Genomic DNA, 18,455 nt, shown 5'->3' with positions numbered 1-18,455 from the left:
CTCCTAAATGTAAGGGGTAGGAGGCAGGAATCCCATAAGCACCTGCATGAAAGATTCCCTCCCAGGTAGACGTCCCTGGATCTACCCACTGTGTAGACAGCCAAGTGTAAAAGGACACGCAGTCCCCGAGGGCCGCCAGGGTACGATGCTGCCAAATGTGCTGGTTCTGCTCGCTCGCTCTGCACGCATGTTGAGCTGTACAGTCTCCCGAGCTGAGCTGCCTGGAACACTGCTCTTTCTCCAGCAGGGATTCATTCCTAACGCGAATCAGCAAACTCCTAGTGTACATTGCTATATTCGAAAAGCTTAGTCAGTCTCCTTTAGAGTGTGGGTTTCTAAGTAGGGCACTTTGAATATTATCTAACTACCTAGACGGCATTGATTAATATGCACACACGCCTCCCACTTTTTACAAAAACGTATTTGAAAGCAAATTGTCAAACATGCAAAATGATACAGCGCTGAATTTGAAAGGGGCCTGAGGGACGCTGTCGTCTGTCAGGTGTCGTTCACTCCTGTGTTCACTCATCGCACCACAGCTCTGCAGTATGCAGTTTGTGCCAGGCACTGTTCCGGGCACTGGAGGTGAGTGGTGAACAGGAGCTCACCTTCCAGTGGGAGACGCTGATGCTCAACAAACGGAACATAAATACATCAGGCAATGTCTGGCAGAGATGGTGCCTGTGAAGGAAATCAGGCCATGTCGGGGCGGGGACAGCCCTGTCCAATAGAGATGTAATGAAAGCCACACCGGATTTCCTAGGAGCCACATGTAAAAGAGTGAAGAGACAGGTGAAATTCACGTTGATGATATATTTTATTTAACCTAATATAGTATATCCAAAATATTATTTCAGCATACAGTAAATGTAAACATTATAAATGAGATATTTCCCATTCTTTTTTTCAAACTCAGTCTTTTAATCCAGTGTGTGTTTCACACCTCGGGCACTAACCACGTTTCGGGTGCTCAGGAGGCACGGTGGGCAGTGGCTACCATGCTGGACAGCACAGAGGAGAGTGAAGGGACACTGGGCCTTAAACAGAGGGCTGGAGACAGCCTCTTCTCTGAGGAGGTGACATCCAGATGCAGATCCGAATGGAGTCAGATACCCAGGTGCAGTCCGAGGTCTGCTATCACTGTTTCACTGCTTCTCAAACCACCTGTGGCCCAGGAGCGCTTGTTTTTCCCCCAATCCGTGCAGATCAATACTTCTGAAAAATAAAGTGAGTTACTTTTAAAAAATGAGATGAAATAAAAAGAAATGAACATACGAAATACAAGACCAACTTTTAAAAAGAACTTTATTCAACTAATGTAAAATTGGTCTATCAAGTTACTACAAAACAATTATCCTCTATTTCTGTACTCATTTTGTAGCCAGCTGCTGACAAGCCGTTAGGTCCAAGGACGACACTGAGTGGCACTGACTTATAGTACCGTAGGTAAGTTTTTCTTCTCATTTCAGCCTCAGTCTCCTCGTCTGAAAAATGGAGTTGTAATCATAGTCCCTCTTGCACAGGCTATTTTTCTGTATGGATTAAATAAAAGAACCCCATGAAAGCCGGCTCAGCGACATCAGTGAATGTCAGCTATTACTAGTTACCATGTTTGCTTCCCACGTTGGCTCCAAGCTCCCTAAGGACAGGGATAACCATGGCCTGACTCTGGATCCAGCACTCTGTGGTGCCTGCAGACTGGATGGTCAAGTTGCTGTTGAGTTCTTGAAAAGTGCTTTGAGATCCTCAGGTGAAAGGCGTTTGGAAATAACAGCCCCTCCAGTTTTCATCCGTCCATTCATTCAGTCCCCATGTTGCATAAGGAGATGGGTAGCACCTATGCACAGACCTACATTCAAGTCCAGTTTCTTTCACTCACTAGTTTGGGCAAGTCACTTTACCTCTCTGCACTTCAGTTTTTGTACCTAAAAAGTGGATAGATTGACACTCACTCTATTAGAGTGTTGTGAAGATTAAATGAGATATTATATGCAAAGCGCTTGGGCTCCGTAAATGGAAGCTCTTGCTTCTGCTCTGCAGACGGTGCAGAGAGAGCAGATGGCTGTGCCAGGCGCTCACCAGGATGGAGGCCTGGCTTTGTCGGCCTGGTGAGCATTCCTGGACCTTTTATTGGCAGAACTGAAAGATGCCAGCAGCTGGTAGCAAACTGGCACCAGTGTCTGGCAGAGACGTAAAGATGGGACCTCACCCGTCAGCCCTGTTCTTGCCCGACCCTGCCCGGAGGCCGGTGCCAAACGCTCGCCAGGCTGTGGGCTGTGGGTGGTGAGAGGCGTCTGCTTTGAAGTTGGCAATTGCACCCAAAGTCCTCCCTGCTTAAAAAAAGACAAACTACCACCAACAGTAACCCTCTCTGTGTGGCCCGCCACACTGGATGAGAGCCTTGCCATGCTCACGACCCCTTTAGGGCTCAAGGTACAGAGACCCTCTTTTAAAATGCAGAGTCGAGGGGCAGCCTAGGTACTGGGGCCCTTAACCCCATGGCTCAATACAGTTTGTGTGCCACACTTTCTCTTGGTTCACCCTTATAACACTGCTGCCAAGTGGGTTCATTTATTGGTTTTCTCTTTCTTTATTTTTTAAATTGTGGCAAGATACACATTACATAAAATTTCCCATCTTGAGGGTTTTTAAGTGTACACTCAGTAGTGTTAAGTACATTCACGTTGCTGTGTATCCAGAACTCCTTTTATCTTGCAAAATTGAACCTCTGCACCCATCAAACAGCCACCTCCCACTCTCTCCTCCCCCAGCTCTTGGCAACCACCCTTCCACTTTCTGCCTCTGTGAATGTGACGACGCTCGGCACCTCATTAAAGTGCAACCATGCAGTATTTGGTTTTTCGTGACTGCCTTATTTCACTTAGCATAATGTCCTCAAGCTTCATCCATGTTGTAGCAGGTGTCAGAATTTCTTTCCTTTTTACGGCTGAGTAATGTTCCACGATATGCCTCTACCACATTTTATTTCTCCATTCATCTTTGAATGATGCTTGGTTGCTTCCACCTTTTGGCTGCTGTAAATAATTCTGCTATGAACAAAGATGTACAGATACCTTTTTGAGACTCTGCTTTCAATTCTTTTGGGTATAGACTTGGAAGTGGAATTGCTGGATCACATGGTAATTCTATTTTTAATTTTTTGAGGACCTGCCAAACTATTTTCCATAGTGGCTGCGTCGTTTTATATTCCCATTGACAGTGCACGAGAGTTCCAGTTTCTCACATCCTTGCCAGTACTTGTTCTTGTTCTTCTTCTTTTTTTTTAACAGCAGCTATCCCAAAGGGTGTGAAGTGGTATCTCATCAAGGCCTTGATTTGTCAGCTTGTTTCTTTAAATCTCTATTTTGCAGAAGAGGAAACTGAGGCTCTGGAACACGAGGTGAGTTGCCCAGGGTCGTCAGCTAATCTGTGGCGGGACCAGCCTACACCAGGTTTTGTTCTTGGGGCAGACCTGGAACTCAGATCTGAAGCCCACGGACCTAGAATGTGGGCCCTGCTGCACCGAAGCCCCCATCTGTCTACCAACCCTCCCACCACCCATTCTGTCCTACAGATGTCATGAGATGCCTGTCAGCGTGGGGGGTGGGGGGTGAGGACTCTGGAGCCCGACTGTGCGCCTGAAGCGGAGGCGCCCACTACGCCTCATATTCCGTGTGTGCACAAAGGGCTTGGTGAGAGCATCGCCTCGTGGAGTGGCTTTGAGGACGACTTCAGGGGACGCTGCCTGCCAGGAGGCCAGGCGGAGAGGGCACCCGGCCAGGGAGGTTCCACCTGGAACCCACGGTCAGGGACCCCGCCCTCCTGCCAGTCACCGTCCAGTGGGGGACAGCTGTTAGCTAAATATTTACACAAACCGCGCTCAGGGGCGGTGTGCTCGGTGAGTGCCCAGGAGGAGAGGGCCGGTAGGAACTAACTGGTCTTTCTCACAGCCTCAAACAGGCCAATTTCATCCCCCATTTCCACTCAGGCCAGGTGGCCAGCTACATAAGAGCTACCACAGCAACTCTGGACAAGACACGTGGGGCCGGACGGGACAGGTCAAAGACTCACTCCAGCATTTACGCTTTAAAATTCTTGGCTCATTTGGGGTATTCTGAACTAATCGTCTTAATTCTTAGAGTAGAATCAACTGTCTGTGCTTTCAGGCAAACATACCTGTGAGCAGGTTTTAGGATTTTTTTAATTAAAAAAAAATTCTTCAGTAATGCCTATTAAGAGGAGAAGCAAGACATGGAGGGAAGGTCTGAGAGGTTACGGAGTTCCTCATCCAACCTGCCCTCAGCTCTGCACAGGAGGGCAGAGCCGTCGCTGTGGCTCATCGCTGGACACAGGGGCTGCGACGCCCAGGTCCCCAGCCCATAACAGGTAACTCACTGCGGACTCGGTGAGTGAAAGAGGTCACTCCAGCCATTTCAAGCAGCTATTATTGATTACTGTTAATAAAAACATGTGCTTATTCGGGTGCAGCCTGAACCAATCTAAGCCCCACAACTCTGAGGTAGGAAGTGTTGTCCCTATTTGGGCAGAAGAAGTGCCAGAACCTCCAGGGTGTGGAGGGTTTTGCTAAGTCCTCAGATCTAGGCAATGGCAGAGTCAGGATTCTAGCCTCTGGCCTTCTCCTGCCGTCCTGGAACTCAGTTGACCTCTGCACTCTGCTGACCTCACAGGGTCACCTTCACCCGCCCCCCCATTCCTGCGGGTCAGCCTGCGTTGATTAAAATGGGGAGAGACCTGCACCCATTCCTTCTCTCCATCACTTGAGAGAGGTGCGCGCGTTGTTTCCTCCAACGCGGAGTCACAGCACCCTAGGGCTGGAGGAAAACGTGCAAGAAGAGCCTCCTCTCCAGGCCAAGACTGGGGTGGACCCTGGGGAAGCCCCTCCCAGAAGCTATAATTAGCTCTCTGGTGAGCACAGGGGCGGAGTCCACGCTGGCCAGCGCCTGCGGGCCTTGCCGGCCTTGCTAATTAGATCTCCTTTCATCTCTGGAGCTAGAGAGCTTTTACCCACATTAACTTGTTAATCTTAGCCCCATCCTTCTGATGCGCATGACAAGCATAATTAGGTCTAGTCAGGAGACAAAGCAGAGCCAGAAGACAGCGGCAGAGCCAGAAGAAAACCACTGGCCGCTGGCTCCTCCTTCTCGCTGGCTCATTGTCTCTCCTGCTGACAGAAGTGTTTTTAGCTTTGCCTTGAATTGGCTTTGGTTTTGCTTTTCTGGATCTCAATTCTGAAAATAAAGGGTAGTCAGTTTGAATGTTAATGCACAAATTTATGTGTATAAAAATATTGCTTTGCTTTCTTCTTGGCTCTAAGTTCAGCTCAGTCTAACGTGGGCCCTCCGACTCCCTGGGCTGGCGGGAGATCCAATCTCGGCTTGTATTGGTGCTGCTGCACCCCACGTCCTCCAGAAGCCGCAGAGTTCTAAGGCCTGTAAGCAGAGGAAGATTCCTAGCGGCCCCTGCCTGCAGCCGTGGGTCCATACTGGAGATCTGCAATGCCCGTGCTGGATGCCTTGAAGTGCAGTGCTCTGATGCATGAGCAATTAGGCTGGTCAGCCATGCCAGTTGTCCAATGGCCAAGGAAATGAGGCTTGGGTCCCCCTTGGTGGCGCCCTCAGATGGCCAACACCCCTTCATCTCTGAGAATCTGCCTCTATTACTTCAGGCCCTCCCACCTCTCTTCCCCTCCAGGACCCACCGCACAATCTCCGCAGAGAATCTTGACTCTCACAAGAGCTAAGAAGAGCAGTCGTCTCCCAGTGGCTTTGGTCCAGCAGGTGCCCCCGAGGGAGGGGGTGTGTGTGTGTCAGACACCAGGTGGCTCATTCTCTTTTATTCTACAGCAGAGAAAACAAAACACAATTAATATGGCTGAAGTTTTCCCACCATCAAAGCGTTGTCCCAAAAGAAGAGGCGAGGTGGATTAGTTTCCTGGGGCCGCCGTAACAAAATCCCGCAGACCGAGAGCCCTAACCACAGACGTACACTTTCTCACCGTCCGGGAGGCTGGAAGTCCACGGTCACGGTGTTGGCAGGGTTGGTTTCTCCTGAGGCCTCTCTCCTTGGCTTGCTGTGTCCTTGTGTGGCCTTTCCTGTACACATGCATCCCTGGTGCCTCTTTCTGTGCCCACATTCCCTCTTCTTATGAGGACATCCATCATTTTGGATTAGGGCTCATCCTAATGGCCACAGTTAACTTCATCACCTCTTTAAAGACCTCACCTCCAAATATAGTCACATTCTGAGGTCCTGAAGGTTGGGACTTCAACATACCAATGGGGCGGGGGGCACAATTCAGCCCATAGCACAAGGGTCAACTGTGTTTTAGAAGAAGTCCCCAGTCTACCCGCTTTGCCCTCTGTAAACAGTTAGCAGTCACCTCCTGTCAGGCTTTGCAATCTGCAGACCTGGATGCAAATCCCGGCGTCAGCATTTGCTAGCTGTGTGGCTTTAGGCAAGTTATTTAGTGTCTCTGGGCTTCAGTGTCCCCATCTGTAAAATGGAGATAACAGTAGTATCAGCTTCGGAGGGTCTAGGGTTGAATGAGACAGTGACAGTAAAACACAGCACAGTGACTGAAAGGCAGGAAGTGCTGCATAAGGAAAGCCATCCCCTGTCCACCTGCCGCCTGATTCGTTGTAGCTCCACCTTCAAGTCTGAGCACAGAGGCCACTTCCTCCAGGAAGTCCTCCCTGATCTTCCAAGCTTGGGTTGGGAGCACCTCCGGGATATTTCTCTAAACGTAACAGAACACACTGGGTGGCAAAGGTCGGCTGAAGTATCTGTATCCTTGTGCAGAGAATCCTATGCGGGGCAGGGCCCCAGGCTCCTAGGGTGGAGGATCGGTTGTTATCAGCTGCTGGGTGCGGAGCACGGGTTACAGGAAAGGAGGGAAGGAGGGCTGGAGGGGTGTGTGGGAGTGAGGATGGCACGGGCGGCACCACTGACATTGTTATGGGGGAACTGTCCTGTGCGTTGTAGGATCGTGGGCACCCTCCCTGGCCCCTACCCACGAGATGCCAGTAGCACCAACCCCTTGGAGCTGTGGTGACCCACAGTGTCCCCAGACACTGCCTAGTGCCTCCTAGGGGTGGGGGGGAGCAGTGACACAGACGAACAGCCCCGTTCGAGAGCCACCACCTTAGAACAATTCTAAGGCTCAGACCCGTGGCCCTCAAACTTTACTGTACACAGGAATCTCAGAAACACAGATTTCTGGGCCTCTGCGGGGATCTGAATGGGTCCCCCAAACGCTCACGTTGAAACCTAACTCCCGGGTGACAGTACTAGGAGGTGGGGCCTTTGAGACCCAGGTCAGACCCTCACAAATGGGGTTACTGGTCTCATAAAACGGCCCCCAGGGAGCTCCCTCACCCCTTCCTCCACTCAAGGAGGCAATGAGAAGTCTGCCACCTGGAAGAGGGCCCTCTCACCACAGAGCTGGCGCCCTGATCTCAGACTTCCAGCCTCCGAGACCGTGAGCGGTATGCATCTGCTGTTGGTGAGCCACGTGGTCTGCACTGTTTTGTTACAGCAGCCTGGATGGACGAAGACAGCCTCACTCGCAGAGTTTCTGACTCAGGGTGTCTGGGGTGGGGCCCGAGCGCTTGCATTTTAACAAGGTGCTGCTGGTGCTGCCGTCTGGGGCCACTTGGGAACTGCTGCCTTCCAGGTCTCAAGGCACTGGTCTCAGGGTCATTAAGAGACCTGAGACCTGTGACCTGTGACCAGAGAAATGCCCAGTCGTGGGCCGTAGGTGCACATTTACACAAGACCTCCCCCGGGCTGTAGGCAGCGGGGCTCCTGCAGGGACACAGACGGGGAGAGGGAGGGTGGCCTCGAGCCAGGTCAGCCTACGGGTCAGGGAGACGCCGCTGGGCGAGCGCAGGGCCGGGGAGGGACGTGCAGAGGCCGGCGTTCACCAGTACAGACTCATGAGTGCCAGCTGGCTGCCAGGCACTCTCCTGGGTGTGGGAATACCTGAAGGACATCACAGGAAAAAGTCCTTCCCTGATGGGGCCAACATTCTGATGTGGTGAGACAGAAAATAATGATACCGAACAGACGGTGCAACCTCTTAGAACGTACTACATCCTGTGGAGAAAGTAATCAGAGTAAGTGGGACCGGAAGTGGGAAGGTGACTTTAAACAGGGCAGCTAGCAGCAGTGTGCTGGCAAATGTGAATAACTAGCTTTCCGGGGAGAAAAAAATGTCCTGATTTGTAGCAACGGCCAGTTTCGGTGGTGTAAATATTCCTGCCACGGCAGATTGCAAGCTATGAACGTGCCATCGTTAAACACGAAATTGGGAAGACGTGCTCAGTGGCACAATATGATGCATATATCTCGACCATACAGGTACAGCAGGTGTAAGTGACCTCCAGCACAGATAGTAGGAAAATGTAAAATAGTTAAGAAGTGATGAGTTTGGATATTTTTAACCTTGGTTTCTATTACAATTATTTAATTATAAGTTTGCATAATTTAATTTTTATTAATGACTGTATCTACTAACTGGCTTGCAAATTTCCCGACAATTTAGCCATCAGCTCTCGTGAGCTGCTCCTGGCTGGCTCGAGCGCACCACTGATGGACAGGGAGAAGAGCATTGTGGGTCTGCCATGTCCACACGGCCAGGCCCCTGCACGGGCTGCTTCCTGGGCCTGGAGAATCTCTGTCCTCACTGTTCTGCCTGTTAACCGCCTTCGGTGCCAAGCTCACAGTGACCTCTTGGGGAAAGGTCCTTATTTCTCCCAGGCCTCTTTCAATCCTTTCTGGAAACACAGGGCACTGTGAAGGTGGTATGAATAAATGAATGACCACAAGCACACAAATGATTTCCCTCCATGATCCCATAGCAGTTTAAACCCAGTTATTTTAGCCTATTTCATTATTATTCCGTCCCCGTCTGTGTCCCTGGGGAGCTCTTTTTCAGGTGTATGAGAATGCCAGGCTCCTAGTGATGTTTCATAAGAGCTTAGTTATTGAGTAGGTCAACACCAATCTTGATCGTGATGGTTTAAGGCACGAAGGGGTTTTAGAGATCGCCCTTCTGGTGGGTGCAGGGTCCCTTCTGCGTGGTGACATTGGTGGCATGCCTGCCTCTCCCTCTCTGCACAGTGAGGCACAGGTGGGCCCACCAAGCCAGCCACAAGGGCAGTTCTTCAAGTGCGGCTGCACTGAGGCCAAGGGCTCCAACCTTTGTTTAGGTTACGTTACTCAACCCTCACAGCCCGATGGGTGGGTGTTCTTTCTGCCGTTTCTCCCATGAGGGAAGCGAGGCTGGGTAAGTCGTCCAAGGTCACCTGGTATAAGCGGCAGAGCTTTCTCTTTGCTGCACAGGTTGAGTAAGAACTGGTTCCAGGGAGTAAGGAGGTCAGCCGTGTAAAATATTAACTGAAATAATACCAGGTGGCAGGACTAAGTGCTTGTTAGAACCACCGCCACACTTGGGCACCCAGGGGCAGAAACGTGGGGTGCCACGTAGGGCGGGGGGGCGGCCGCCAGCGGGCCTTCTGGGCGGGAATGGGGTGGGCTCTGGGCCCTCCTGCTGGGAACGGCCGTGCGAGTGGAACCTCCCTCGGGGGAGAGGTTTTTGTGAAGTGGGCTCAGGATCTCCCCCGAGCGCCCTGGGCCAGGGCCACGCATTCATTTATTTATTCACCGAAACAAGCTGGGATAATAACTTTTAAATATTAACTTATTTATTTTTTTTCCTTTCCTGGTATTCCCACTTAAGGCAATAGACTCTCCATGCCCCGGGGGGCAGGAGTGCGGGGGGCCCAGGGAGGAAGGCACGGAGAGCCCACAGGTCTCTTCCTGGCTTTGCTTTCCAAAACCCGAGGCTTTAAGGGAACGGAAAGGGTTGGGGTATCTTCAAATGTCTGGGGAACATACAGGAGAGAGAGAGATAGGATTCCCCCAACCCAGCGGGGTCTGGGGCAGCCGAGGGTGAAGTTCATGAGAGCAGAGGTGGGGTGGTCTCCGAAGGAGGGGCTCCGGGGGCCACAGGTCCTCAGAACACTTTGGGGAGCCCAGGAGCAGGGGTGGTTGTCGGGTAGGGCCCTGGGGGAAACAGGGAGGCCCCCGAGAGCGTAACTGCAGAGATGAAGCCTCAGAGAGGCTCACAGAGACTAGTGTGTTCCAGGCTGGCACGGAGGAACAGCAGGAAACTGTGCCTGGCATGGTGATGGCAGAGAGCCCCTCCAGACCTCGGGGTGGCGAGGTGGCCTTCAGATGAGAACAGGACTGTTGCCCCAGGACCAACCAGGACGTGGGGTCCTCACAGAAGCCTGGCAGACTGAGAAATAAGACCCAGCCCCCGTGCCTCTGCTCCGCGTCCTGGCACAGGATGGTTCATTGAGATTGAGCCACAATCCCAGGAAGACAGAGAGGGAAACCCCAAACTGACAGTTTCTGTTTCTGTCACCCTGGCGCTATGTGGCTCAAAATTGAAATTAAGTTGAGTTACAGAGTTGTAATCTGCAGAAAACTTTCCTGAGGCTCTAAGAGTCTAGGCACCGGCGGTAGGGGTGCGGGAAGGAGATGAGTGAAATGATTGATGGCCCGTCAGTGGGCCCTCTGCCTGCGTCCCTGAATTAGAATGACGCCAGGGCTTGACTTCCATACGCGGTCCTCTGTGCATCCAAGAGTGACCACCGACACTTATTAGGCCCCTCCTGGGTACTGATGCTTGTACCAAGGGTGCTCTTCATTCTGTTTTAGGCACGTTACTGGGCTAAGAGACGTTAAGCAGTTTTTGCAAGACCAAGGAGTCTGGTGCGTGGCCACGTTGGGATTCAAACCGAGATGGCTGCAGTGGGTGGAACGGTGCCCACCAAAAAGATGTTGACGTCCTAATTTGGAGTGATGTGACCTTATTTGGAGACGGAGTCTCCACAGAGGGAATCAAGTTAAAATGAGGGCGTTAGGAGAGGCCCAACCCACTAGGACTATGTCCTTATGAAAGGGGGGGAGTTTGGACACAGACACGGACACAGGGAGACTGCCGTGCGAAGATGAAGGCAGAGAGCGGGGTGCTGCTCCTACAGGCCGAGGAGCCCCGAAGATGGTCAGCAAACGCCCAGAAGCTAGGGGAGAGGCAGGGAGCAGATTCTCTCCCACAGCCCTCAGGAGGAACCAACCCCGCCGACACTTGGATCTCAGACTTCTCAGTTTGTGGGACTTTGTTACGGCAGCCGTGGGACACTGAGGCGGGGGCTGACTCAGGAGCCTGCGACTTAAGCCACCAAGTTACACAGCCGTGTTGCTGACCCCGTGCTGCGGTTACAGCTGGCTTCCACAGGGCCAGATCTGCCTCTGTTCTCTCTGCTCCGTTAACACTTCCCCATCTCCTTCCATCTCTTGTGTACTATTTTCTCCATAGTATTAATGGAAGTCATCTCTACTCTTTCCTGTCAAAGACCTGACTCACGTCCCTGTGACTCCACCTTCCTAGGTCACTGGGAATTCCAGAAACACACACGAGAACTACGTGTGCTCTCAGAGCCCCGGAGTGTGGCTCGTGCCACTCCCTGCCTGCCATGCCCTCCCTCTCTGCCTGTGACCACCTGGAAAATCTCCCTCATCCTTCAAGGGGGAGTTCCTCCAGTCCCTTCCAGAACGCCATCCCTTCTGTGAGACTTGCTCTCTCCCTCCTCTTATACCAACAGCCTGAGAACATTTCCATTTGAACCGTCGTTGCTAAAGGACACGGCTATCTTCTTCAGTACCTTGAATGCTTGAAGGCCAGGGAATAGTAGGAGTTTTAAAACTTCCCCGCCTTCCAAGAGAAATGAGCCTGTAGACTTCAGCCTGGACTCCCTCACCCCTTCTTTCTCTCCTCGTTTCTCAAATTTGCCTTCCTGTGTGAAAGAAATATCTTCAAATTGCTGTCTACTTGGCATGTGTCTATCCTATTAACAGATTTTCAATCCAAGCAAGACAGACTTATCCCACTTCCTTCCGGTCCCCTTCCTGTGTTTTAACAAGGTTTTGTCATCTCCTTGAGCTAGCCTCAGCACACACCATCTGGCTGGGTGAGCGTTTGATTCTGGCACTGGAGGGTGGGGTCGGTTGGAGCCATCTAGCCGTATACTGTAAAAGAACAGAAACGGAATAAAAACATTCAGTTTTAGGCCATGGATGCTGTCCAGTTCCAGACTGAGGCAGAGGCGTGGCTCCTCCAGGCGTGGACAGCTGCTGGCTCTCGGTGACCTCTGCCGCCCCACGGGACGCCTGCCCTTGACGGCCGCAAGGGTTTGGAGAGGCTGCTGGCGTGGCCCTTCGCAGGGACCGAGCTGAGAACTCTTCTCCTTTTTGGGAAAACAAATCAACCTCCTGTGGGGAAACCGCAATCCGGACAGGTTTTCCTCGAGAAGAATCCGTCTGACTTATGGCTCTCTGTGGTGGCTTTCTGCCTTGGACCTTGGAAAGTTAAGGCCACTCCGTGCTGCGGTGGCTGCTTCCCTGAGCAGCCTCAGAGCTCTGAGTTTTCTGAGTTAACCCAAGACGCCTGCAGTTGCCTGACCAGGAGGAAAGTGGGGACTTAAACTCTGCTTTCTTCTCTACCAACACAGCCCAACAGGTCCACAGGCACAGTGTCACCCTACAGACATTTAAGGGGCCCCTGCAGCGTGTTTCAAGCGTGGGGCTCGCCCTGGGGTTGGGAGGGGTGGTGGAGTCGTGTTTCCTGCTTGCTTTTCCATCCTGTGTCAGATGGGTATACTCTACGCTGATGCAACAACAAGACCCTACAGGGCAGGAGCTTTTACAAGACAGAAGTTGAGTTCTCCTTCAGGTCCTAGTCCAGAGACGGATAGTCTGCTGGCGTGGTCCTCCCACATTCACTGTGTATGTTCCTGCTTTCGGTCCCACCCAAACCTCAGTATCCCAGGTCGGGGAAGAGAGAAAGGCGAGTGCTCACCAGGGTTACCCTCACATCCCAGTAGCCAAAACTTGGGAGCATGGCCACCTCTGGCTGTAAGGGATGTTGGGAAATGCAGTCTCCAGTGGCATGCCCATGGGCCTAGCTAAAAGACACAGGTCCTTTATTGCAGAACAAATAGTGATGGACACATGCTAGCCTCTGTCAACCGTTCTTTCATTTCTTCACCCAGGCGACAATTAGCTATTGGGTGCCAGTTGTGTATTTGGTACTGCTTCTATGCAGGTGCCTGTGTGAACATATGCTCACTGAAAGTCACACCATGCTCTGTCCCCCGATAGGGGTTCCAAAGCTGTGGATCTTCTTGGAAGGAGAGCTTCACTCTGACCAGAGAGAGTCATCTGTTCATTCAGTCTGTTTACTGAGCGCTGGCAGCAGCCTCTGCAATGGCCCCAGTGATGCCCGTCCTGGTGTTCACGTCCTCATGTGTCCCCTCCCCTTGAGAGGAGGCTGCACCTGGTGACTTGCTTCTAACAAATGGAACCCCGCGAAAGTGATGGAGGTCACATCTGAGATGACGGTACATGATGGCCGTGACTCCCGTCTTGCTCGTATGCTCCGTCTCTCCCTCCCTCCCTCTCTCTGTCTCTGTCTCTGTCTCTCTCGCTCTCTCTGGGCCCTTCCTCTGGCAGAATCCAGCTGCCGTGCTGTGAGTAATTGTGGAGAGCCTCATAGGATGAGGAAGTATCTTCAGTTGACAGCCGGTAAGGCCTAGAGCCTTCTGACAGCCAAGTGATCGAGCTTGGAAGTCGATTTTCTAAGGCCAAGAGCCTCAGGAGTGAGCTGGGAAGCGAACCCTCCTGCACTTGGCCCTCGAGATGGTGGTGGCCTGGCGACCCCTGGGTCACTGCCTTGTGAGAGACCTGAGCCACAGCCACCAACCGAGCCACCCCTGCACCTGACTTCCTGACCCACAGAGACTGTGGGATAATAACTGCTGCTTTAAGCTGCCAGATTTTGAGCAGGTCATTTGTTATGCAGCAATAGATAGCTGATGCAAGCACCTACTATTTCCAGGAGGTGGGTGAGGCCTCAAGAAGGTGAAAAATGAGTGAGGCCTAGTCACTGTCTCGGGGGGAGGGGAAGACAGGCGCACACATAGACATGGTCCTTACAATGCAAGGTGCTAAGTGTGCAGATGGAGATGCCCTGAGCGTGCGATAGGAGCACAAAGGAAGGGCTCCTTATGCAGCAGAAGGAAGGGAGCTGAGGAAGCTCATCCTGGAGAAGACCCCGCTTCCAGGAAAAGTTGGGGGGGGCCCTGGAGAGGGGCCATGGGTCATGCCTGGAGGCGCGATGGTGTGGTGTCCGTGTAGGAACGGAGCACCGTAGTCTGTGGGGAAAGCAAGAGGAGAGGAAAGATGAGGCTGGAGACGTGACTAGACACTAGTCTAGTCTTCTGCCAGTAATTTATTTTAAAATAATATTACGAAATCCTGCTTTGAGTGAAAGGAGGTGAAAACAAAAGTTAATAAAGGAGCTACCCTGTTCTTCTCAACAGGCTGACACCTGAATTTTAAGAAGCCAAATTCAATTATCTGGAGAGTACGGACAAGTGTAATTTGCTTCACTGTTTCTGTTCGTAGACTTGAGCAGAGAACTGTTGACATGTTTCCATGGAATAATTGTGGTTCCCATTGAAGAACTGGCTCAGGCGATGTTTGCTGCTTTCACAGGTGGGAAATTGGCCCTCCCAGCTTTAGGACTTTTTGAATCTATATCTTGACAATCTGAGGAGAGGTTTAGGAAACATCCTGTGTTTTTTGTTTGGTTGATTGTTTTCCTCCCTCCCTGTCTCCTTGTTTTCTTCTTTCCTTCCTTTCTCCCTCTCTCCCTCTCTATCTCCTTCTTTCAGTTCCTCAGAATGTTGAAGGATCCATATTTCTAGGCTCTCAGCGTCAGCTTTGCAAGGGATGGAAAGGCAACGGAAGCCCCCTCATCCCCCTCCCAGAGGATTAGTGCTCAAGATTCTTACACTGCTTCTCGGGAGGCCCTCTCTCTCCACTGCCCGTGAGTGAGGCTAATGATTAGCAGGTAACAAGATTACTTGAACCAAGATGGCTACAAAACTAGGCTTGTGGATAATAGTTGGTCCAGAACAGGAAGAAATAAAAACGATATTTAAAGTAACTTCAAAAATTAAAATGTTTTATAGTTCCATTCTAAAATGACTTTCTGCCTCTGGACTCCACAGTGTTGACAGGAGGTAATGGTGTGCCCTTGCATCTGGAGTGGGCAGCTCCTTGAGCTGGGGTCCCCTGCTTGTGCTCATGGGGCAGGGGTTCTGAATAGACTCCTAGAAACAAAACGTCACCTGCTGTACTGGGTTTTGCAGGAAGTTACACGCTCCCTTTCCAGATGGAAGCCGGCACCCTTCTCACGTCCTGAAGTCGTTCCCTCCTCTCATCCCCGTGTATGAACGGCTCGTGCCTCTATTATTATCTGTGGAATGATGGTAAAATATCTTCAACAGAAGAGGCAAAAGCATCAACTGATCAGAGTGGATCCAGTGCTGGGGCAGCATCCTGGACTCTCTCTTCTGTGCCAGCCATCACCCCTTTTGTAGAGGGGTCTGCGGTGCCAGAGGAGGGACCTTGGGGCAAGAAGATCTTTAGGGGCTCTGGGGCTCCTTGAGGCTCAGATTTGTACAGGCTGAACAGTTGTTTTAGCTCCCGTCTTCCCCACCAGCCTGGGAGCAGGTGGCGGTGTGAGCCGACCTTTCTCTTCTCCGTCTCTCTACTACCTGAGGCAATATGGGCCATAGCAGGTGCATGGTAAACACGTGTAGGGTGAAATTGGAGTATAGCTGTTTGTTCAGACGTTCGGTTTTTGTTGCGGCTCTGCCTGGAGTTAGACACGGCACTAGGCACTTGGGGAGATGGAAAGAGAAGCAAGAGTTGGCTTTTGCTTTTGATGAGTTTTAGCCTAGTTACCGGGCTCTGCTGGAACTGTGTCGTTCCTCGCAGTGTCCCCGTGCTTAGTACAGGGCCTGGCACACAGCAGGCCCTCGGTAAACATTTGATGATTAAGTGTAACTTCAAGTGTCTGAGCCAGAGGAGTTGCTTCAGACGGGTCACTCTTTGTCGACCCCTCCAAATCTGCCAGCCCAGCAAACCCAGTCCCGCAGAATGACTCCCAAGGATCCAACAAACCAGTCTGGTTAGCCAGGAACAAAAGCCACTGGGAAAATAACGCATCACTTTTCATCTGGTGTTTCAAAAGGAACTGAGGTATTAAAATAAGGTCCCAGTTGTCCCAATCAGATCTTTTTTTCCAAAGGAATTACAGGCCTGTGAGCCAGCAGCGACCGCATACACCTTTGCAGTCATCGGAACCAGCGTTCTCGACACTGAAAGCAAAATCAAGTAAACAAAGTCGTGTCGTGGTCTTCCTTGACCCGGACTTTCAGGAAGAAGCTGACACACTGCCCAGACTCGCGCTCACCCACATAGCTCCGGAGCCAAACAAACCGGAGAAGCTCGTGTTTTCCCAGCTGTATGATGCACTCGCTTCACCCGACGGCTGGCCAGGAAACAAGGGGAAGAAAAAAAACACGCCCGGTTCAGACCAGGCAGGGAGAGAAGAACGGCTTCCGCTGGCCTTTGTTGTTTTATTCTCATGAACTATCAAGAAATGTAAAAAATGGAGGAAGGCGGAACTACGGCTTTTAGTTACCGAAAAGGAAAGAAGATCTTTTTTTTTTCTTTTGAAGATCTGATCATGTTATTACTCTGCTTTCAAACTTCAGTGACTTTCTGCTCCACGGTCTTCAAACCCCTGCCAGGTCTTTCACAACCGGTCCGACACACCCTTTCCAGACACATCTGCCCCGTTTCCTCCCACTCAATGCTGTGTTCGAGCCTTGCCAGGCTGCCGTTGTTTGAGATACTTCATGTGCTTTCTTGCCCATGTGCTTCTGTTCCTCTATTCCTTCTGCTAGTAATACCCTTCCTTGCCTTGATCTCTAAGGAAACTCTAACTCATCTTTCAAGACCACTTAGAAAGACGTTTGTCACTGTCACTCCCTCAATAACAGAACTCACTGCTCCTTTGTGTGTCTCCCCATAGGGCCACTTTGTGGTCTCTTATGGCACTAATTCCTTGGGGCATTCATTCATTCAACCACATTCATTGTCTTTGTGCTTTGCACCGGATACCCTGCTAGGCAGTGGGGCTCCAGGAATAAAAGTTCCCAACTAGAAGGAGCCTCAGGCAAGTAAACAACTGTTGCAAGACAGAATTGTCAGTTCTTTGGTAGAGGTAAGCACAGGGTGTTCTGGGAGATCAGAGGAGGGTCACATACCCCAGTCTGATTGGTGGGAGAGGACGTGGAAGGCTTCCTGGAGGAGGTGGCACCTGAAAAGCCTAAAGGACAAGGAGTTTTTGTATCCATCTCCTCATTCTTGGCAGAGCACTCCTTGAGGAAAGAGGTCAATCATAGATTATATCAAATCAGGTTATTTATTCCACACGTTTATTAAGCTCTTTGCTAGGAGACAAACACTCTTACTCCCAGGAGCAGCTTGGGGCTAGGGAGTAGCTGTTGGGAGGGAGAAGTGGATGAGGGAAGAAGTAGAGGAAATCACGATTGATCCCCAAGTTTCTAGCTTAGGCATATGGGTGAAGCGTGACTCAGGGCTGCCATGTGCAGGTGTGCAGGTTGTGGACTCACGATGAGGAGGCAATGCAGGAGGAGGGGCAAATTGGGGGGGAAGAGCCTTGTTCTTCATACCAGAGTAACCAACCCTTGAGAGATGACGTCAGCGTGGACTAGGATGGAGAGAACTGCTTTGTTTTCTTAAAAGCAGGCCCTCTGTTCTCTCTTGGGGGCACTGGGAAATCCGCTCTCCTGCTGTGTTCACTCGGCTCCTTTTTGGACCTCAAGAATCCCCACTGTGACTCAAGCAGGACGTTCCCATGTCGCCTTTGTCTTTAGATCATTTTGCCAGCTCTACCAGGGGAGGTGTCAGGGTTCTGGCTTAAATGAAGCTTGAAAATTAGGTGTAAGACTGAATAATTTACTCAGTCATCAGTATTAACTATTAACCAATAAATAGGGTTATTATTAATAACATCTATTATTATTAACCCAAAGTTGTCTTTAGTTATTAGGATTCATTCAAGCTACAATCTGATCATCTTACAATAGTGGGGATGCCATATTAACCTGAAGTTTTATTTTCTTGACTTTTATCCCATTTTTCCTTTTACATAGTGGAAGAAATCTGAGCAGGAATTTTGATCACCAAAGATAAATAATTTAAAAAGTAAATAATCCCTTCAAAAAAAATGTTTTGATGCATTCTTAATAGACCCTAAGTAATTCCCTCCTTCTGGGGAGTTTGACTCTCTCTAGAACATTCCTCAGGTTACCACTTGACTTCCTGTTACCTTTAGAGAGAAACATAAATCATTTACTAAATGTGCCACTTTAAAGTGTATCCAGATCATTCAGTAAAATTGGCTCTTCATTATTCTTGATTGATTG

The 18,455-nt window shown here is 50.7% G+C and overlaps 2 long non-coding RNA genes across 2 annotated transcripts in view; one reads left to right on the top strand and one right to left on the bottom strand.

The window, feature by feature from the left end:
* Positions 1-798: 798 nt before the first annotated feature.
* LOC139079143 (uncharacterized) overlaps positions 799-18,455 on the bottom strand; it is a 42,318-nt gene continuing 24,661 nt past the window's right edge. Inside the window, exon 3 of the long non-coding RNA XR_011532479.1 lies at positions 799-1,215. This is a non-coding gene — a long non-coding RNA (uncharacterized lncRNA). The remainder of the gene's footprint in view (positions 1,216-18,455) is intronic.
* On the top strand, positions 7,948-18,446 carry LOC139079144 (uncharacterized). Its single transcript, XR_011532481.1, has 3 exons — positions 7,948-8,135; positions 10,747-13,487; positions 14,469-18,446. It is a non-coding gene; the product is annotated as an uncharacterized lncRNA (long non-coding RNA).

The sequence above is a fragment of the Equus przewalskii genome, chromosome 24 (genome assembly GCF_037783145.1).
Source record: "Equus przewalskii isolate Varuska chromosome 24, EquPr2, whole genome shotgun sequence".
In the NCBI taxonomy this organism is placed as follows: Eukaryota; Metazoa; Chordata; class Mammalia; order Perissodactyla; family Equidae; genus Equus; species Equus przewalskii.
The sequence above is the reverse complement of the archived record's forward strand: the minus strand, read 5'-3'. Positions and strand labels throughout refer to the sequence as shown.